Here is a 23,708-nt window from a genome sequence, read left to right as displayed (position 1 = left end):
CCATCATAGGATCATAAATATAGAGCTGTAGGAGACCTTAAACAACATCTATTCCCGTCCCCTAATTTTACAGATGAGGAAACTGAGGCCAGAGAGGTAAAATGATTTGTCCTGGTCCCAAGCTCCCCTTGACCCAAAGTAGAGCTTGACTGAGACTTTTCTCAACAAAACGTTCACCCAGGTCAAGCTGTCCACAACCAGTTCTGTCTTTGTGAAACCAGGGCTGTCTGGTGACCTTGCATTCTCACAATGGCAGATTCAGAGTGAGAGCTGTGGATAGAGGAGGTTTGAAAAGCAGAACTTTCTTCTGCTGCTTCTGAACCCTATGGGTTCATTATTCAATAGAACAGTGGTAACATAATGCATTTTCATTTACTTAGCCTTAAATATATGTAAATTAGAGGGTTTTCTTTTATTAAAAATAACACTGAAACTTACCACTGATGTGTTTTTGTTATTCTAAAAAGAAACGTATTAGTGGAAAGTAGCTCTAATGACATTTCACATTCAAATTTGTATCTTGCTGGAAAAAGAGAGGCCTTTCTCACCCAGTGCACACATGCATACAAAAAGCCCAACCCAATGGTGCTGTCATCTAGGAGTTGAGATCTCATGTGCTTCTGATTGTTTTAAGTTATGACTGGGGTAATGGGCTCACCATGGTTGGAGGGATAATTGAAGACAAGAGACAAGAAAATAAATTGCTGCTCCCCCCATAGGAGTAATGGAAATTTCAAACCAGTAGTGTTCTGCATGAAGGAAAGGTGTCGAAACTTCATTTACTCAAACACTAGTCTTAAGGCACTAAGGCAGAAAATCATTGTAAGTTGCCACTGCTCTAGTTCAGTCTCTTATCACCCAAACCTAGATGATTACGATAGTCGATTGTATTTTTCTGCCTTCACTGTCCCTTTTCTCAGTCCACCCCCAACACTAACCTTAATTAATCTTCTGCAAATATTTAGTAGTTCCCCATGGCCTATAGGCCCAAGCTCCTTAAATTGGCATTAGGGCCTTTAACCAAATCATCCCAATCTTTTTTTCTTACCTCTCCCAATTCCCCCCAACCATGAATTTTTGCTCCAGTTGGATTCCAATTGCACTTTACATTTTCATAGAATCCTAAGACTTAGATCTGAAAGACAACTAAGTCCTTGGATCCAAATTCCTTATTTTATAGATAAAGAAACTGCTGTATTCGTTCTATTCTCCTCAAAGCAAATGCTCCTCCAAACTGTGCAAATCCTACCATTCTTCCACTCCCATTTCAAGCCAATATAGTCTAAGAGTCCCTTTTATCCCATTCATCCAACCTGGAAGGGAGATGACATAGTGAATAGAATGAGGGGCCTAGAATCAGTAAGACTTCAGTTCATATCCTACTTCAAACACACACTAGCCATGTGATCTTGGGCAAATCACTTTACCTGTTTGCTTCCATTTCATCATCTGTAATATGGAGACAATAATTGTACCTACCAGCCAGGGTTGTTGTAAGGATCAAATGAGATAATATTTGTAAAGTCCTTGGCACAGTCCATACCACATGTTGTTTAGTCATTTTTCAGTCATGTCTCACTTTCTGTGATCCCATTTAGGATTTTCTTGGCAAAAATAATAGAGTGGTTTGCCACTTCCTTCTCTAGCTCATTTTACAGATGAGGAAACTGAGGCAAATAAGGTTAAGTAACTTGTCCAGGGTCATGCAGGTTGTAAGTGTCTGAGGCTAGATTTGAACTCAAGTTTTCCTAACTTCAGGCCCGGAGCTCTATCTACTGCATTCCAAATTCTCTCCCTTCCTCCATGAGAAGGCAAACAATTTAATATAGCTAATACATTTGCAGTCATGCACAACACTTCCATATTATCATATTGTAAAAGAAAACACATACCAAAAAAAGAAAAGTTTTTGAAAAAGTATTCTTCAATCTGCATTCAGACTCCATCAGTTCTTTCTTTCTCTGGAGATGGATAGCATTTTTCATCATAAGTCCTTTGGTATTGTCTTAGATCATCATATTGCTGAGAATAGCTAAGTCATTTACACTTGTTCATGATTAGAATATAGCCATTGCTGTGAACACTGTTCTCCTGGTTCTGCTCACCTCAGTTTGCATCAGTTTGTGTAAGTCTTCCTAGGTTTTTCTGAAAGCATCTTATTCATCATTTCTTATGGCACAGTATTATTCCGTCACAATCACATGCCACAACTTGTTCATCCATTCTTCAATTGATAAGCTTCCCCTCAGTTTCCAATTCTTTGCCACCATAAAAAAACCTTTTACAAATATTTTTGTACATATAGATCCTTTTCCATCTTTTACATGTCTTTTGAATTCAGACCTAGTAGTGGTATTGCTGGATCAAAAGGTATGTACAGTTTTATAGACCTTTGAGCATAGTTCCAAATAGTTCCAAATTACTCTCCAGAATGGCCGAATCGGTTCACAACTCCACAATGGTGCATCCCAATTTTTCCATATCCTCTTCAACATTTATCATTTCCCTTTTCTATCATATTAGCCAATCTGATAGGTATTAGGTGGTACCTCAGAATTGTTTTAATTCGCATTTCTTTAATCAATAGTGATTTAGAGCATTTTTTTTCACATGACTATAGATAGCTTTGATTTCTTCTTCTGAAAATTGCCTGTTCATATCATTTGGCCATTTATCAATTGGGGAATGATTTGTATTCTTATAAATTTGACTGTGTTCTTTGTATATTTAATAAATGAGGTCTTTATCAGAGAAAATTGCTGTAAAAATTTTCCCCAGTTTTTTTGCTTTCCTCCTAATATTTTCTGCATTGGTTTTGTTTGTGTAAAACATTTTTAATTTAACGTTAAAATTAACCATTATACATCCCATAATGCTCTATATCTCTTGTTTGGTTCTAAATTGTTCCCTTATCTATAGATCTGACAAGTAAATTCTTCCATGCTCTCCTAATTTTTAGGTATTACTTTTTAATGAGAAACTTGCTACCACCAGAATCAATTACATATAGCTCCAGTGGTTAGGAAATTTTGTCTTATTTTAAATAGTCAGCATATGCCTCTTTGTAACTTCTCCCCATTAGTAGTAGATCTGTCCCCAAGGCTCAAGCAGAGCAAGTTTTTATGTTGACATTTAATGACTGTATATTCCTCTTTTGTCCCTTAATCATACATAGTAACTCAGACATTATAGAGACACATGTCTATTTATTTATCTATATCTATATCTATCTATCAGGTCACCATCTTGATTAAGAGACCTAAAAGAGTACAGACTACCATGGCTTGTTTCCCCCCATAATCCTAGCAAGATTTTATGCATATAGGAGATGCTCCACAAAAATTTATTAATCAGATAACTTCAATAACATGCTTTTTGAACCTGCTTTTTGGTACTCATGCTGCTAATTTTAGATGAAAGTTACTTTCAGACTATGTCCCTCCCTTATTCTAACTTTCAACTGCTAAATCAGAACTCCAACTCCATCTCAGGAACTTGACCTATCTCCCATGATCCTAGAATATGAGAATTGGAAGGGACTACAGAAGTCATCTAGTCCAAATAGTAGCTATACAGAAATTACCTCTACAACATTCTTAACAACTGATCATCTACTCTTCACCCAAAGAGCTTTAGTGCAATTTTATATTGCAAAGGGGGCAGGGGTATTTATGACTAGTTTTCTGTAGGGAGGAGGAAGATCAGAATATTGTGTGCCTTGGATATGATTTCCTCCATAAGGCTCTTCAGGACTTTCCCTTCTACTTTCTCCCTCTTTGTATCTATCAGCAACCTTCCTAGCCTTGGTCCAAAGCAGAAATGTGTTGGGATCCAACTGTGCCTTTTCTTTGCCAAGCTGGCAGAGGTAACAGCAGCAGTGTGGTAACTGTCCAATTCTGCCAAGCTTCAGTTGGTGAGCTTCTAGGATTAAAGTGACTCAAAGTAAATAGCCTATGCCTTCTTTTCTTTTTCCTCCCTCTGCTCTCAGGAAACTCTACCAAATCTCAGAACATTCTGCCCTTGTATTTGAACTAGTTAACAGATCATATTTTGAGAAATTATGCTTTAAGGCAGTCATTTATGAAATCTTGAGGTTTCCCTGGGGGAAGCATGCCCTCTAGTCAAATTTATACTAAAGTCTGAGATTATAAATATAAAATACTCACAAAAGTATGATGATATCAATAGCTATAAAATCCTAAGGCCAACAGTTACATCCCAAGTTAAAAATAAGTACATTATTAAACTAGATCCCTTCTACCTAAACAACTTTTAATTAAGTGTACGTATAGTCTCCATGTCTTACATAGACTGGGTTCAATCTTGGATCTGACCAAAATAACATCACAATTAGTTTGGCTTGTATTGCTTGCCCCTACAGTTTATTTTGGCAAATGTTTGAATTTCAGTTCATGTATAATTCATGTCCAGGTTTCCATAGCTGTTGATAAAAGGGATTTTCCAGCTCCCATATAAGCATTCAAGATAACAATGGCATTAAGTACAGGACAGCCTTACTCTCAATCCATGGAAAATGCAAGACAAACAAACAAACAAAAGAATGAATAAACAACAACACAAACAATGCATAGGTATCCATAAAAAAACATAGAAAATATAAAAGATTCACATGTTGTGGCTTCATTCTCTTGCTTTCAGGGAACTTCAGCTGTAGGGACCATAATCTTAACCCTCTTTCCTCTTCAATAATCATGCTGCTCAGGAAAGGCCCCTTCATTTGGATAGAAGTCCAAATCTTCGAATTTAACCTCAAGGCATAAGAAATCTCCCTCTTCTGACTAGAAGGCTAGATTCTAGGTAGGACTTGAAATTCAAGTCACTGTGGGGAAGGGCTAATCTCTGGAACTCCTTCAGAATGCTAGGGTTCAGAAATTCACATTAGAGGTTACTTGAGTGAGACTTTGTTTGTGAGGCAGCCATTTGCTTCTGCTGAAACTCCTGATCTACCACCACCACTACCCTAGCTGGGACTCTCTCTTGGACTTGAAAACTCTACTCTTAGGTCACTGATCTCTGACATGCTCTCAGAAAAAAAGAAATCAAGAAGGCAAAGGCAGCCAGGACCTCTCCTTTTTGGCCATGTGAATGAGTACATATCTATTCCTACTACAAGGAGGCATTAATAGCTCTTGTACAGCGAAAAGCAGTTTCAATCCCTAATGAGTCCCTAATGGAGATGCCTTATCAATGCAAAATGGTGGTTCTTCTGACAAAAGCTTGTGCTTCCAGGTTCTTAGGCAACTACTTCTTCTTGGATGCAAACCAATCCTCCAGAAGTCACCAAAGACCATTCTCTCCAAAAGGATAGGTAATCATATATTCCAAACAAAGTCTTACAAACATAAGTTGACTAGAAAATTCTCTGATCAATCCCACTTACACTAAAACTTTCACATTGAGGTTTATCTTCCATTACTCTCATCAAATTGTTCATGGAAACCCCATGATCATAAACACACACATACTTTAAGAAATATTTATTGAATGACAGCTGTATACTGAGCACCATATATACTAAGAGCTGTAGAAGAAATAGAAGGTGTAACTTCACCCTTAAGGAATTTATATTCTAGTAGTGAAATAAGATCATCTCAAATTTCTACCAAAAACACCAATCCTTATAAAAAGGAGGAAATAGATTCTCCCTCATTCATGCAAATAAGCAACAAGTTTCCCAATATTCCACTAAATCTTGAGGGAAAAAAACAACAAAACCAGCAAATAACCAAGTTTATTTTGGCTCTTTAAAAACACTGGCTCCTAGTATCTTTGTTATGGCTAAAGGCCAAACTCTTCTTAGACCTGCTAATCAATCTCAGATGCAAATAAACAGACATTTGTCACATTATTATCACTAAACTAACATCATGAAATATCAACAATTATTAGCACTTCCAGTGTGTGGTTGGCATCTCACTAGGTAGAGTTAATGAGAAAACACTCCATATTTATTCTTCATATGATTTAGCACTAGTGGACTCTCTCTCCTTAATGATGACCATGCTCAGAGTTTGGATTCATCTAAAATTATTTGTATTGCTGGACTACTCCATGCAGATTAATTTTACTTTATGGCGCTTCTACTGATTATTACTAACCCATTATTATGATCATCACTATTAAAGGAATAATAGGATAGAACTTCACTCTCAACCCCACCCATATGGCACCTTCACCTCCATTTCTATCCTCAGCCGGATTACATCTACTTATAAATATTGCCATAGATACCATCATTTCCATTTCAACTTTAACTCTAACTCCTTTCCCCATAGCTGTGTCTATGCCTGCTCCATATTTATTGTTCACCTACAAGGTACAATTGCTTCCCTTATGGAAGAATTTCTGGGCTCAGAGAATGTAGAACAGGAATACAAGGACAGGAAAATACCTGAATATAGGTCATGAGTCATGACACACAGGGAATAGGTCATGAGATACAAAACAAAGGATAGTGTCAAGAAGTTTTCATAGGATATCCTCTTTAGTCTCCCCAGGGTGGTGTGAAAGAATTACCCTTCTTGTGTATTTTGAGGGGTATTACCTGATAGAATATCCATCATGTGACAGTTCTTAGTCATGTGACCTTAAGCAAGTGACTTCACTTATCTGAGACTCAGTTTCTCCATCTGTAAAATCTATGGACTAGGTGATCACTGAAGTCCTATCTAATTCTTAAATCTTAAATCTATAATACTATGAAGAAAGGATGGAAGGTGAGAATAAATGGTAAAAGAGGTAATGGTTTAGAAAAGGACCTAGTTCAATGAATTTAAGTGTTTAGATAAATATATATCCTAGGGGACTGAAAAAAAAGAATTCTGAATTGACTCTGCTGATCCTTAAAGAATCATAGAGAACAGAAGAGATATGACAGGATTGGGAACTGGCAAATATATTCCTTTCTCCAAAAATGGAAGAGAGCAAAATTTTGTATATTATAAGCATTGAGCTTAATTTTGATTTCTGGCAAAATTCCAGAATGTATTATTAAAAGAGATACTTTGTCACTATGTAGAAAGAGAAATGATGACCACTAAGAATGCCTTTTGTTTTATCACATATAAATCCCGATAGACTTACCACTATTGACACCCACCACTGACAAAATAGGGAAATGTTATAGGTACAATATACCTGGATTTTAGGAGAGCATTTGACCAGATTTCTCAGAGAATCCAACTGGAAGAGAAATAAATAAGTTAGATGCAAATGGTTATACCTAAAGGGTAGTTGTTTGATAGATAGATTTAAATCTGTAGAAAGGAGGAGCATCCTGGAGAACTGTCCTTCGCTTTATGCATTTTTTAAAAATGAATAGCTTGAATGAAGGTATGAGCACAATGATTATAAAATAACGTAATATAAAGTTGGATTGGATAGCGAACACAGAGATGACAGTAAGGATCTTGGGATACTAATACAATGGGCCAAATTTAATAAAATAAAACAATAGAAATAAATGTAAAAACTTGTATTAAAAAAATAAAATGCACAAGTGTGAGATAGTCAGACAGCATCAAAAAGATCTGATGATTTTAGTTGATTACAAGTTGAATATGAATCAAGAGTATACCACAACAGCCAAAGATACTGATTCAATTACAGGGCATATTAATAGAGGCACAAGGTAAAGAAGTCAGGAGGTGAAAGTCTCACTGGATTCTGGCATGCTTAAACCACTTATGGAATAGTTTTCAATTCTGGGCATTACATTTTAGGATGATGTCACATATACATAGGAGGACTACCAGCACAACGAAAGGATTAGACACTATCTAGGCTATACGATGATTATTTGAGGAACTAATGGGAATGTTTGTTTAACCAATAAAAAGAGAAATCTGTGGTGGGAAAATAATAGCTATTTCCAATAATTTCTAGAGTTTTCCCTAGAAAGTGGAGCCCTCTCCAGGTAGAAGCTCAGAACATTGTTAAAAGTGCCACCAGCAGAAATAGTCATGCTTAAACTTCAGAGTCATTAGTGGGGTAGCTCTGCTGTCAAATATAGGATAGAACCATCATTATTAATACCTTTTGACATGCTCCTAAAATCATAACTTGTCATATTAATCTTTTGAATATATATTCACCTCCAAAGGGATGAAGTCAAAGCCTTAAAAAAAGCCCTCTTTCTGAATTTGTCTTGGAATTTAATTAGATTCATGGAGCATCCCAGAGTGGCGCCATGCAGACTATCACGGTGTGACACACTGGAGGGGAAAAAAATAAACTCATCAAATGAGCATATTGGGCTGGTGTTCTACGGTGATCATAATGCTGTTGGTAATAAAATGGTTCTGAGTCAAAGCATTAGAAATTCTTAGGAATAGTTAATGAAATGGGTATCAAGAGAATGCCGAACAGAAAAGGATACAGGAGAAACTGCCAAGGAGGAAGCAGATGGAGGAAGAAAATGCAAAGGTTTAATGAAATTCATGAGGTAACAGAAGAGACCTTACTGAGGTAGAGGAAAATATATTGATTCTAGCAGCTAAGCAGAGGGTAGGGTTTTTTGTTTGTTTGTTTGTTTTTTAAGCATGTCACAGATAAACATGTTTCCTCCAAACAAATAATAATAATAAAAAAAACAAGGAAAAGGAGATACTTATAGCATAGTGGAGAGAACCCCATCATTGGAAGGTCTGGGTTCAAATCTTGCCTCAGATAGTATTTGTATTACCTAGGGGTGGGGAAACTGCATCCCCAAGGCCACGTGTGGCCTTCTAGGTCCTTGGGTGTAGCCTTTTGACTGAATCCAAGTTTTACAGAACAAATCCTTATATTAGGGGGATTTGTTCTGGGAAGTTTGGATTCGGTCAAAGGGCTGCACTTGAGGACCTAGAGGGCCACATGTGGCTCTGAGGCCACAGATTCCCCGCCCCTGGATGACCCCAAGCAAGTCACTTAAACTTCCTGGGACTCAGTTTCTTCAACTGTAAAAAAAAAAGAAGTTTGGACTATCAGGAGTCAGCAAAGATGCTGTCTGTTTTTGTCTACCCCTAGCTAAGAACGGTCCCTATGTTTTAAAATAAAGTTTTATTGTATTTTAAAATAAAATCATTATTAGCTGGGAACAGGACAAAACAAGCAGTATTCCAAGCCCTAGCTTCCTGACCCCTGGACTTGATGACCCCTTAAGTCTCTGTAAGTTCTAAATCAGTGACCCTAACAATATCAACGGTAGCCACTGTAAGTTAAAGTTCAATACCACTGAAGTCCATGTAGATGTCTTTCATGCTTTATAGGGAACAAATATAAGGGTCAAAGGTTTCTGTTACCTGGAGTGGTACTCTCATTTTAAATAAACCCCTGTCTTTATTTGTAAATACAAAAGTCCAGGTCCTTCCCAAACTGGGAAGCTTTTGGCAACAAGAGTAAACATGGTCTTTAAATTAACTTTAACAAAATGTGAAAGGAAATGATGCAGTTTGTTTTTCATGAGCAGAAAGAATTTTCAACACTGCCAGTCTTGGTGACAATAGCTGTTTCCCCAAAACAGAAAGATGGCAAAAGTGGGCAAAGTGTCACCAAGAAAAAAGAAAAAAAGCCCTTTAATCTTTTCAGCAACAGTGGGAAAAAAGGACTATCACCCTTGTGAATTGTCCCTTTGGATTAGATTACATATACTGTTCATGTGATATCCTGATTTTCCCTCAAATCAGATGGACTTTTGGAAACATGTTCTCAAGAATGGGAAGTGTCATTTGTCTCTTCATCCCAAGCATCTCACACAGTGCCCAGGACATAGTAGGTGCTTAATGAATGCTCACTAATTGATTCATAAAGATTGAAAAAGGTACTCAGTTTGAAAGCTAATCACTTCCTTCATTAAAAAGCTAAATGGGACCGTCTTATCTGGTGGCGGGGTTATTATTTAAAGGTCCAACACTTCGAAGTTTCTTTTCTAAAATGATGGCCCATAGTCCCTGTAAGTTGATGGGTAATACACAGAATTGGTTTTTTTTTTTAAGAATTAGAAAGAATGAAATGAAACAAGGAATCACTCATAGAAATCAACCCCCTCTAATCCAACAAGCATTTATCAAGTCACATGTTAGTTAGCCAAAGCAAGAAAAGTTTGCACAAGGTATTATGATGCCACCTTGTTAGGTTTTAAAAGAACCAAATGGCACCACCTTCTACCTATTGGTAGAGTAATTTGTCATGATGCTAGGAATATTCAAAGCTCTCTCTACCAGTTTCATCTTCGTAGAAGAAATATACTTTACGTGTATATTTAAGCAGGCTTCTTGGGAAGCCAGTCAAAGTGTATTGTAAATTATCATGTGGCAGTTAACATATGCAAGTCCCTCTAGTTACTATTATACCTGAATGTCTTAGAATGTTCTTTATATAATAATCCTCACATATGTTCATTTAAACATAGTTTATTTGATTGAATTTTCAAAATGGAATGTCTCTTGATAATATAGCATGCAGGATGTACAGTGGCACCCAGGAAAGCAAGATAAAAAATTAATTTCAGTTCAAGCGATTCCAAATACTCTAAAATTATTCATTTTGTCATGAATTATCCATCACTTTCTCTCCCCTGACAATAGGTAAATTGTTGTGATTACATCACATTCCTTCAGAAGTAGCATGCTGGCTTTTAAATAGTTCTCCAGTATTTCAGATGGGACCAGACCTGGCCTGTCAGCCAATTTCTAAACTTAAAGCAGATACTCTTCATGCTTATTACTGTAGTTGTTCAGCTAGGGGAGAAAATCATAATATGAATAGCATTCTCCATCCTGCTGAAAATAGGTGTATATCACTTTAAATGTTTAGAGGAGAAAGTATTTTACCATTCAGATATGGCAGGTCAATGCATTCAGTTATGTAGCAGAGGACACAATGCACAAAACAATGGAACTTTGATGCCTCCAGATGAAAATTTAAAGCAATACACCTACTCTTATCTGTTATCACCATTAAGAAGTCTTGCAGCAGCTTTGTTCGCCAAAATATAGCAAAGTAGGATGAAAACATTGATCTTGATATTTTAAAAAGTTGTTTTTTTTTGTCAGAGATGAAGATGTCTTCACCAAATTTCAAAACGACTCACCCCCAATCTACTTATTTAAAACTTGCTGGTCACCAGTATCAAACTTCTGGCTAACCAAGCAGTGGCTAGCCCAAAGATAGAACACTAAGAAAATAAGACCCAAGTAACTTTTACATAGGAGACATTTCACCCTTCCAGAGACAGCTGTGCAGATGTTAAATTGCCAAGGCACTCATTTAAAAAGTAGGATGAATGAGCAGTTTGACAATCATTCACAACAAGTCCTCATCTTTCTCATCTTATTTTGGGTGCCAGGAGGCACAAATGCCATATCCAGTAGTTTGCCACAAGAGATTCTGGCAAGGAGCTTAAGAAACTGCATTAGGGCACTGAACATAAAGAGATCCACTGTCAATAAAATAGCAATAACATGCAGGTATTTAAATAGCAGGAGGACAGTGCTAATTAGATTATCCCACACATGGAGGATCCTTTATTCTCCTGTAAAGGATGGCACGAACGCCCAACTATCAGAAATAATGACGAGTAACTGATTATGAGCCCTTTGCCTCCTGTTTATTTGTCTGCACCTGGATATTTCTGCCTGACAATAATTCGACTGTAATCACTCAAGCAAGCCTTAAATTTACTGAATGTGAGCACAACACAACATGTCTGTTTATTCAAGAAAAGGCTGATCTCATTCAGATAAATATCTTGCTGATCTGTTCTCACTTGCAAAAATGCTCCTTCCAAAAAGTCATATTGTTCAGACATAAGACAGAGGTTGCTTTCTGGGAGACAATTTTCATAAGTCTCTTTTTGGCCAACTTTGAGTCCTGGACTGTTGTGATTTACTGGTTTTTTTTTCTCCTCTCCATCTCTCTTTCAAAATGCCTGTGATACTAAATTATTCTGAGTCCTCAGTTAGCCGGTAAACAGAGTCCTTTGGAAGAACATGTTTTAGTGAGGTCCTACTCTTGGAAGGAGGAAGAGCCAGACTGGTAGTTTTCTGAATGACTCATTAGCACCTCTAGTGTTTGCCAAGACCCTCTTCGAAGAAAGGAACCTTCCCATTAATATAGAAACGTAATAATGTCATGTTAAGGGGAGGGGAGAGGAGAAAAAAAAACCACAAAACACAAACTACTCACTTCTCTAAAATCCCAGACCCTTTCCCTCAAATGCTATATGTGTGGGAGTATATAAAATACCCACCTATGCTCATTCATTAAAAGCGTATCTATTTATATTGATTTGATTTTAACCGGCTGAAAATTATTCAGCTTGTTTAAAACATACCCTATGGGCTTCTGCAATGACGGATGCTAAAGAAATACATAATGAAAAATGAAAAAAACTCTTTTAAAGCCTGTTTACTTCGGGAACTACTGTGAAACAAATGTTTCTTTCTCTTTGAGCTGCCCACCCACGGAAAGAGAACAGAACAAAGATGGCTCTGTCAAGCCTCTCAGCACTAGAAACCGCCTTAAGAGGCCAGAATGTATTAGAGTCCCGCGGAGCTCATTCAACTCCACATAACACTCATACACACCGTACAACTAATTACATGTCAGATTAGGGATTTCATTATTACACACTACCACTAATTAAAATTGCATTGATATTTCTCAAGTAGTTTATATGTTTACATAGTTTTGCAAGTCTTTTCTAATTGTCCGAAATTTTTTTAAAAATTACTAATATTGACAAAAAGGGCATATTAATGAGGAATCGCCTCATTTAACATGTTTATCAATATTCACGTTAGTATAAAAGTGCTCTCCTTCTTCCCTAACCTCAGATAAACTAACTTTTACGGCTTAAACTTTCAGTCTGAAGTCAGGATGGCTCTTTAATCTGCAAATTGATAGATATGTGTCAGTATTTCGTTGCTCATGTTGTGAAGAGTTTCAGTTACCCAAGTAAGTAAATAACAAAAGTTACATCATTTTAATCAACATTCATCATTTTAATTGCCTGAATCTCCACTAGAACAAAGTAACACTATAGTTTTATGGTATTTGATTAATGAGGGCAGGAAAATTGAAGTTTTTGCAATAAAACTAAAAAAAAATCAACAGACTTTTATAGTTTTTTCCCTTATGATTTTAATTTAATGGCTCGTGTTTTCATTACTGCAGAGGCTGTACACTTTAGCTTGCAATTATGTCCCATCTGTGAAGCACTGTGTTATTACAGTTTATTCTAGTAGCTTTTCAATCACTTTTGAGTTGTGCTTTACAAGTATTCTTGCAGCAGGTGGGCTTACTGGCATGGGACCAGAAATACACAAAGCGCAAAGCTGGAGTTTAATGGCAGCCATATGCATGTGGCACCGAGCGCCAGCCTTCCCCCATATGCTGCTAAGCAGCCCCTTCAGCCTGCCAGTCACTCTTCTTACTGACTACAGTCTCTAAGTAGTTTTCTGCCAGGGAAAAATATACCAAGGCAGCAAATTTCTCCAGTGCACCATCCTTATTACTGAGACAACCCTGTCATTAGCAAAAGCACAATGAACCTGATCTGGAGATGCATACCAATTAGGTTGCATGGAGCACTTTTGCTTCTTATCTCTATGGAAACTCTGCCTCCCTTGCCGCAGTGGACAATCAGTAATGCTTCCTCCACCCATATGTCACCTAGTTAACACTGTACACTTTTATGTGAACCAAAAATCGGTTATAGCCCTCTCCACAACAGAAAGAAAGGAAAGGAAACAGCTTAAGTCTGGTTGGGAAGCAGTTTGTCTTTGGTGTTTCTGATCTGCATAGTCATATCTCATAGCCAGAAATAGGAGCTCCTGGGTTACAAGCTCGAACAGTGTTTAAAGCCACAGAGAATTTTATCATATCAAATCTAGTAGAGAGAGAAATAGAGTTTAAGTAACTGAAGAAAATGGTTTTATCTCATTTTCTTTTTTTAATGTGGAGATTCCAAATATATTTTTGTGGGATTTGTATATATGCGTGCATGTTTCTTAAATATCATGAAGAGTGTGGCACTGGTATGAGATACCGTGGCTTTGGGTAGCTCCTATGATCACTAGCTTTAGAATATTTTTCCTTTTGCGTTTACTTTCCTTTGCCAAAAAAAAAAGAGATAAGAAATTTCCCAAGTGCTTATGTCTCAGATTTTCCCACTAGTCTGTACAGATTTTGGAAAAACATACAAGTAAGAATCATCCTTTTCTTCCTCTCCTTACTGGGTGACTTTGTTTACATATTTATCGCTCCCTTTTTATACAACTTACGGGCACTGATTCCATTCCTCATATTGTGATATAGATCCTCATTTTCATTTACGAGGATTTTCAAGGATGAATACCAGCAGACATCTCATGATCCTAATCTTCCTCTAATTTTCACTAGCAATTTTAAATAGAGCAGACTTCTGACTACTAATGTGTTATAAAGTTGGTAGCATGTGTCCACTCCTCTTTATTCATATTCCCCATTGGTATCTCACTTTTTTGTTGTTGCATTTTTTTAATAATTTAAAATAATTAGTAGGTTGGAAACAGATACTTGGAAGCAGCTGTATTGTATCTTCTTTGGGGGAAGGGGATATCTTCCTTAAAATGTACTTGGTCTTTAAATTGTTGTTTATCGTACAGTTGAGAGAGTCATGAGCTAACCACAGATTCTCTAATAAACAGTCTCATGTGGGCTAACCACAGATTCACTAATAAACAAGAACAAGGTTGGGGAGATGACAGAAGCAAAAAAAAAAAGCAGGGGAGATGCCCTTATCCAGAAATCACACGAGAAGGTCCTTGTACTGTAGTTACATACATTTAGGAGACTCCTAACCAAGTACAATCAATGCCTTTTAAAGTGAAAATGGTCCAATAGACCTGAACCAACGAGGAAATGAAATGAAGTAATATTTAAAGAACAAATAAAGTGTAATTAATATAATACCTATCAAACACTGAATGATGTGAAATAAAGTCATGTAGTTAAGTGACAGTGACTCAGGAAGATGAAAAATAAAGGGGAGCCCGAGGAACTGACTTCTAATACAGAATTGACTAGATTTATGTTAGTAATATTCCCTAGATACTGTCACTTATAGAACATTTATTTTTTATTATAAAAGCAATTCTGGATACGTGTAAAATTCAGAGGATTCTGGTGGGAGCAATTTACTACTGAATAATGCTTCCCCGTGGGACTTGCACAACTCTGATTTTTGTTTTTAACTTGGAGTCATCTTGGGAAATTTTAAAAAGATTATTGTTGTTTGTTGTTGTTGTTGTTGCTAATCAGAAAAGGCTACCTTAGAAAAGAATGGGAGTTAGCAAGGGGAGAGATCAGCTGAGTTAAGGCCTAGTGCCCTTCTCAAAAAGGAAGGAGGAGAAAGGCTCAAACAAAGAACAGATTTGGGGTCAATTCAATAAGTTTTCATATTTGCTGATCCCACAATCTAGTTACATTGGCAGCTATTCATTGGGAGATGTGGATAATTCTGAGTAATTCATAGTCGATTACTAAAACAATATCTTCTTTTTATAGGACACAACTGGGGAGAATTCAAGCAACTTTGCTTCCAATATATATAGTATTTTTATCTCTAGGTGTTACCATAAAGGATCTAGAACTACTTGCTAAATGATCCACCATTTCAAAGACTCTACACAGAAAAGAATTACAAAATGCTTGAGTTTTCTTTTTATACAACTAAGAAGACTTTCTCATCCTTCCCTCAACATTTACAGGAAAGATGCAACTAGCTGGGCATGAAATCTCTTAGCCCAAAACGCTACCCAAGCTTTAAATCCACAAGGTAAGACATAACTATTGTCATACTCAAAAGCTGCTTTAGGAATGGAAGAATTTTTCATGTGGGGTAACTTTTGCAACATGGCTCCATAGTTTAAAAAATGCTTTCTAATCATGATGGCAAATGGCATCCTTACTGAGATAACAAGCAACAGTGTGTGCATAGTGCCCTACCCAAATTACCAGCACATTTAGTCAACCCAGGAAAATAACAATACAATTAGTTGTCAGGTTGAGATGACCATTTGAAGAATGTTTTGGTTAGACAAACCCTGGCTCATTTTCCTTTAACAAGGTACATACATTTTCTTTTTTTATTTATTTTTTATTTTTAGTTTACAACATTCAGTTGCACAAGTTTTTGAGTTCCAAATTTTTTCCCCCTCCCTCTCTTCCTCCCTCCCTCCAAGATGACATGTAATCTGATATAGGTTCTACATGTACCTTCGCATTAAACTTATTTACCCAATAGTCAAGTTGTAAAGAATTATAACCGATGGAATGAATCATGAGAAAGAAGAAACAAAACCAAAAAAGAAGAAAAAAAAAGAGAACAAATAGTTTTCCTCAATCTGCATTGAGACTCTGTAATTCTTTCTCTGGATATGGATAGCTTTTTCCATCATGAGTCTTTTGGAGCTGTCTTTGAACCTTGTATTGCTGAGAAGGGCCAAGTCCATCAAAGTTACTCATCACAGACACAATGTGTCTGTAATCGTATATAATGTTCTCCTGGTTCTGCTCCCCTCACTCAGCATCAGATCACATAGGTCTTTCCAGATTATTATGAAGTCCATCTGTTCCCCATTTCTTATAACACAATAGTATTCCATTACATTCATATAACACAACTTATTTAGCCATTCCCCGATTGATGGGCATCCCCTTGATTTCCAATTCTTTGCTACAACAAAAAGAGCTGCTATAAATATTTTTGTACATTTTGTTACATTTCCCACTTCTGTGATCTCTTTGGGATGCAGCCCTCAAAGTGCTATTGGTGGCTCAAAGGGTATGCACATATTTATAGCCCTTTGGTCATAGTTCCAAATTGCTCTCCAGAATGGCTGGATCAGTTCACAACTCCAGCAACAATGTAACAGTGTTCCAATTTTCCCACATCTTCTCCAGCATTTATCATTTTCCTGTTTTGTCATGTTAGCCAATCTGAGAGGAGATGGGTACCTAAGAGTTGTTTTGATTTGCATGTATCTAATCAATAGTGATTTAGAGCATTTTTTCATATGATTATAGATATCTTTTCTTCCTCTAAAAACTGCCTGTTCATATCCTTTGACCATTTATCAATTGGGGAATGACTTGTGTTCTTATAGATTTGACTCAGTTCCCTGTATATTTTAGAGATGAGGCCTTTATCAGAGACACTGGTTGTAAAATTTCTTTCCCAATTTTCTGTTTCCCTCTTAATCTTAGTTGCATTGGCTTTGTTTGTACAAAACCTTTTCGATTTGACATAATCAAAATTACCTATTTTGTATTTTGTAATGCTCTCTGTCTCTTGTTTGGTCATAAAATCTTCCCTTCTCCATAAATCTGACAGGTAAACTATTCCTCGCTCTCCCAAATTGCTTATAGCATTAGCCTTTATACCTAGATCGTAGACCCATTTTGACTTTATTTTGGTATACGGCATAAGATATTGGTCTATGCCCAGTTTCTGCCATACTATTTTCCAGTTTTCCCGGCAGTTTTTGTGAAATAGTGAATTCTTAATCCAGAGGCTGGATTCTTTGGGTTTATCAAAGAGTAGATTGCTATAGTTCTTGACTACTGCATCTCATGTACCTAATCTATTCCACTGACACACCAATCTATTTCTTAGCCAGTACCAAGTAGTTAATATCCGGTATGGCTAGGCCACCTTTCCTAGCATTTCTTTTCATTAGTTCCCTTGATATTATGGAACTTTTGTTCTTCCAGGTGAATTCTCTTATTATCTTTTCCAGCTCTATAAAATAATTTTTTGGTTAGTTTGTTTGGTATGACACTGAATAAGTAAATTAATTTAGGTAAAATTGTCATTTTTATTATATTATCTTGGCCTAACCACAAGCAACTGATGTTTTTCCATCTGTCTAAGACTGACTTTATTTGTGTGAAAAGTGTTTTGTGATTGTGTTCATATAGGCCCTGGGTTTGTCTTGGAAGGTAGACTCCCAAATATTTTATAGTGTCTACAGTGACTTTTAGTGGAATTTCTCATTCTGCCTCTTGCTGTTGGGCTTTGTTAGTAGTACATACATTTTCTTGACAAAGACTAGGCTCAGTAGCTTACCTGTGTTCATAAAACAAGAACATAAGCCTGTTGCTTTTATTAAAAAAGACGCTGGCTTGGTGTTCCAAGAAAGACATGGAAAGAAAGCACCTCAATGAATGCAACTTTACAACTGGGCTGATATTATATTTACTGCTCATGGTATAACTTAAAATATTGTGTTCCTTTTTTGGAAGTTTTCATTTTAAGCCAATACTATGTAGATAGTATATTTTCCCCTAAAACTCCAATGAGCTCCTTCTTTGTACAGTACAATATATTTGTTGTAGTTGAAAGAGTACTGAATTTAAAGTCGGAAGACCTAGTTCAAATCAAGGCTTTCCTACTTATTACCTATGTGATCTTGGGTAAACCACTTTAATTGTTTGGGTCACAATATTCTAATCTATAAAGTGAGAGGGAGAAGGTTATATTTCTAACCTCAAAGCTCATTTTCAGCTCTACATTTTATATCTGTGACTGTGCTATTATAAAATGTAAAACCATAATAAATGGGGCATAAGGGCAAGAAATGTTAAATAATACAAAGAAGTTAATATGCAATTTGAATATATTAGTAGGTTAAGATGTAGAATCTTCCTTAACTGTCCCAGATTAAAATGAATATACTCTCCTCCAAATTCCTACGACACTTAAAGTGTGTATTATTCAGTTCAGTGCACCCTCAATTACAATAATGAACATTTACTGAATTTTAGTAATTTAGTAAACAGAATCTAACATGTGATCTTGTAAACATTAACTGTGGTTATTGATAATGATGAGGAGGACAGAGCAGGAATTGTGGAGCATTTCCAGTTGATCCTCAGTCCTATCAATACAGTCAGTGTGAAGTACTATAAAAGGAAACTTTCCACATATACTTGATTCCTGTGGCACCTCTGGAGAATCAGTGAGGTGCAGGGCAAGGAGAATTGGATGAGGAGCCAAAAGTCCTGGATGCCAGTCTTGGCTCCAACATTAATTGGTTGTGAGACCTTGGATAAGTAACAAAATCTTCAATATTTCCATTTGCAAAATGGAGAGAGGTGTATTAGATTAGCTTTAACATCTCTTACATATTTAAAATCCTTTGATTTCTTCCTGATTGTCAATGCCAACTCCTCTGACCAAACCAAAGAGTGTATTTATTGTTCTACTTGTATTTAATGTAAAGTTATACTTTATTTAATGACTGCCTTTATTATCTGTATAAATTATGCCTTATATTGCAAGTTTCTGGAGGGTAGAGATCACTTACGTTCAACACACATTTATAGAACCTAGCACAATAACACCTACAAATAGATGCTTTGGCTGATGCCATTTCTCTTCTAGATAATCCATCTGACAACAATCATGTAATGGGAGAATTTCTTACAACAGATTCTTCTCACTATTCTCTGGGCTCATGGTTCTCTGACAAGTATACAATCTCAGTAATGCAAATCACAGAAACAGCAATGAGATGAACCAGGAGAAGACACAATAAACATGTAGTGGCCACAAAATACAGAATCTTGGTCAAAGAGAATGGGTGAAACAAACCCCATCTTAACCAGACATGGCATTCTGTTTACACTTTCTAATCATGATAGATAGGTCTATATTCTTTTCCCCCATGGAAGTTCATTCCTTTGGAGGTTCCACTGTTAATTGCCTCTAATCAACAACCCTAGCCTGAGTTCCCAAGTGGTCTGATAAAACAAAGTACTGAACATGCCATTGGGAAGCATCATATATCCATGAGCATGGAAAAGAGATCCAGTTCCTCATATAGCAAAGCACATGGGAACAGCTAAGGAATCCTAGTGCATTGTTTCATCAACCTATTCCGCCCATGTACAGAGAGGGAATCAAGCTAAGCATTACTCAATATATACGCTATATAAAAGTTATAAAGTAGCAATACACCTCTTAATGTTAAGGAATGGTTGACATAACTGTATTCAATTTAACAAGCACTTATTATGCACCTATGATGAGCAAAGTTTCATTCTTGGTACTGAAGATGACAAAATGAAAACAAACCCTGCCTGCCCGCAAGGAGTTTACATGCTACCAAGGGGATACAACATTCAAAGAGATACATAAATAAATCAACATGAAGCATGACCATTTGTGCAAAGGCAAGGCAACAAAAGATCGAATACAGAGTTAAAGGTCACTTTTAGATGGAATGTAAAATGCAAAAAAGTGAAATAAACATAGAATGAGAGGCAGGAGCTTGTGAAAAGCTATAAATGCCAAAATGAAGTTTGTATTTTCTCCTTTAATTAACAGGAAGTCACTGAAGCTGCTTGAATAAGGGAAGGATGTGATAAGACCTGTGCTTTAGGAAGATTATATTGGCAACTATATGGAGGGTAGACTGGAAAGGGGAATAATTAAAAGCATTTAAACTGACTTGGGGGGGTGAAGCTAAGATGGCAGAATAGAGAAGCATTCAGCAAAACCTTCCCAACATTTCCCCCCCAAACACTTTAAAATAATGCCTCAGATCAAGCTCTGGAGTGTCAGAGGCAGTAATAGGTCAGAGTGAGACATCTTTCCAGACCAAGACAACATAGGAAGTCAGAAAGAGAGAGCTGTGACACAGAGGAGAAGGATGATCCAGAGACCATGTGGATGAAACATGCATGGTGAGACTAGGTGGTGGTGACAGCAATGGCAGCAGCCTCAGGGGCTCTCAAGCCAGAGATGGTGTGAGAACCTGGCAACTGGTTAGAAAGGGATTATAGATTACCCCTGTAATAGTACTGTACTGTACTATTTGGCAATCCCATTACCTGTACCCACTTCTGGGTCATAGTTCAAGGGCAGAGAGGAACACTTTCAGTCAAGAAGGAGTGGGAGCCCCAAGGAGAAACTGTCTGACAATTGTATTATTTATACTCAGTTCTGGGTCATAGTTCAAGGTGAAGAGTAGCGCTTTTGGTTAAGAGGGAGTGGAAACCCTGAGAGTCAGTATCACTTCCAGGCCCAAGGGATTAGGGACTTGAGGGACAGTATCATTTCTGGTACCAAGGGAGGAGGGGCCCAGAAGAGCAGTATCAATTTCAATCCAAAGGGATCAGGGGCCCTTCCTGAGTATGGACTAGAGTACAGACCAAGAGAGCAGTGATAACACATCTCCCAAGATCACACTACCTTGGAAACACCAAATACTTCTAAACCCCCAAAACTAGCTCTGAAAAAAAGAAATGGAAAAAAGTCTAAAACTTAAGCCAGACAGCCTCCCCTTCCCCTGCACTGGGAACAAAGCCCAACATTAATATCAAGTTCCAAATCAAGAAATGGGGTAGAAAAATGAGGAAATAACAAAAAAAAGAACATAGCCATAAAAAGCCTGAGGTAGTACAGGAGGAGAGCTCAACTCTCACATAACAGTACAAACTCACAAAATAGGCAAAAAAATAAACAAAAAATAAAAAGAACTTGACTACAAGCTACTATGGTGAGAAGGAGGATCAAGGCACAAACATAGACAAGGACATTTTCAAAATGGCTACATGCAAAGCCTCAAAGAAAAATGTAAATTGGTCTTGGGCCCACAAAGAACTTCCAGAAGAGCTTAAAAAGCATTTTTAAAAGCAAATTAGAGAAGTAGAAGAAAAATTGGGGAAAGAAATGAGAGTAATGCAAGAGAATCATGAAAAGTCAACCGTTTGGCAAAAGAAATGAAAAATGGGAAAAGATATATGAAAATTCCCTGAAGAAAATTACTCCTTAAAAAATAGAATTGGCCAAATGGAAAATGAAGTGCAAAAGTTCACTAAAGAAAATAATTCCTTAAAAATTAGAATTGGGCAAGAGGAAGCTAGTGACTCCACGAGATATCAAGAAACGATAAGACAAAGTCAAAAGAAAAAAAAAATAGAAGAAAATGTGAAACTTTTCATTGGAAAAGCAATTGACCTGGAAAATAGATCCAGGAGAGATAATTTAAAAATTATTGGACTTCCAAAAGGCCATGATCAAAAATCATGGACATCATATTTCAAGAAATTGTCAAGGAAAACTACCTTGATATCCTAGAACCAGAGGACAAAGTAGAAATTGAAAGAATCCACCAATTATCACCTGAAAGAGATCCCAAAATGAAAACTCCCAAGAATATCATAGCCAAACTCCAGAGCTCCTATGTTAAGGAGAAAATACTGCAAGCAGCCAGAAAGAAACAATTCAAATATCAAGGCGCCACAGTCAGGATTACAAAGGATTTAGCAGCTTCTACTTTAAAGAACTAGAATCTTGGAATATGATATTCCAGAAGGCAAAGGAGTTAAGATTACAAACAAGAATACTCAACCCAGCACAACTGAGTATAATCCTACATGGGAAAAATAGAAATTTAATGAAATAGAGGATTTTCAAGGATTCCTAATTAAAAGACCAGAGCTGAATAAGAAATTTGATCTTCAAAAACAAGACTCAAGAGAAACATAAAAAGGTAAAAATAAATAAATAAGAGAAAACATAAGAGATTCAATAAAGTTAAGATATATATGTACATATATATATATAATGTATATATATATATGTATATATGGCAAGATGATACTTGTAACTCTTAAGAACTTTATCATTCTCAAGGCAATTAGAGGGAATATACTTAGAGGATACAGGTATGAGACAACTATGATGGGATGATATAAAAAATTAAAGGGTAAGAAAGATAATTGCATTAAGAGAAGAAGGAAGGAGGAGATAGAATGAGGTAAATTATTTCACATAAAAGGGGTGTGAAAGAGCTACAGTGGAAGGAGGTAGGCAAAGTTTAAACCTTACTTTCATCAGAGTTGGCTCAAAGAGGGAATAACATACAGACTCAGTTGGATATAGAAATCTATCTAACTCTATATGGAAGTGAAAAGAAAAAGGGATAAGAGAAGGGAGAAGATTGATAGAAGGGAAAGCAGATTGAAGGAGGTAGGGATCAGAAGTAAAACACTTGTGAAGAGGGTGAAAGGTGTGTGTGCGAGTGTGTGTGTGTGTGTGTGTGTGTGTGTGAGAGAGAGAGAGAGAGAGAGAGAGAGAGAGGGAGGGAGGGAGGGAGAGAGAAGTACAAAAAGAGGAAAAGAGGATGGAGAGGATACACAGTTATCATCACTATGAATGTGAATGAGATGAACTCAGCCATATAATGGAAATGGATAGCAGAGTAGATAAAAAACTAGAATCCTACAATATGTTGTTTACAAGAAACATATGAAGCACAGAGCCACACAAAGGTAAAGGTAAGGGGCTGGAGCAAACTCTATTATGCTTCAGCTGAAGTACAAAATAAAGTGGGGTTAGTAATCATGATTTCAAACAAAGCAAAAGCAAAAATAGATCTAATTAAAAGAGATAAGAAAGAAAACTTTATCTTGCTAAAAGATACCATAGTCAATGAAGTAATATCAATACTAAACATATAGGCACCAAGTGGTATAGCATCTAAATTCTTAAGGGAGAAGTTAAGTGAGTTACAGGAGGAAATAGCAAAACTATACTAATAGGGAGTCTCAAATTTCCCCTCTCAGAACAAGATAAATCTAACAAAAAATTAAACAAGAAACAAATTAAGGAGGTAAATAGAATTCTAGAAAAGCTAGATATGATAAATCTCTGG

Source organism: Trichosurus vulpecula, chromosome 4 (genome assembly GCF_011100635.1).
Source record: "Trichosurus vulpecula isolate mTriVul1 chromosome 4, mTriVul1.pri, whole genome shotgun sequence".
Classification (NCBI taxonomy): Eukaryota; Metazoa; Chordata; class Mammalia; order Diprotodontia; family Phalangeridae; genus Trichosurus; species Trichosurus vulpecula.
This window is presented reverse-complemented; position numbering follows the sequence as displayed.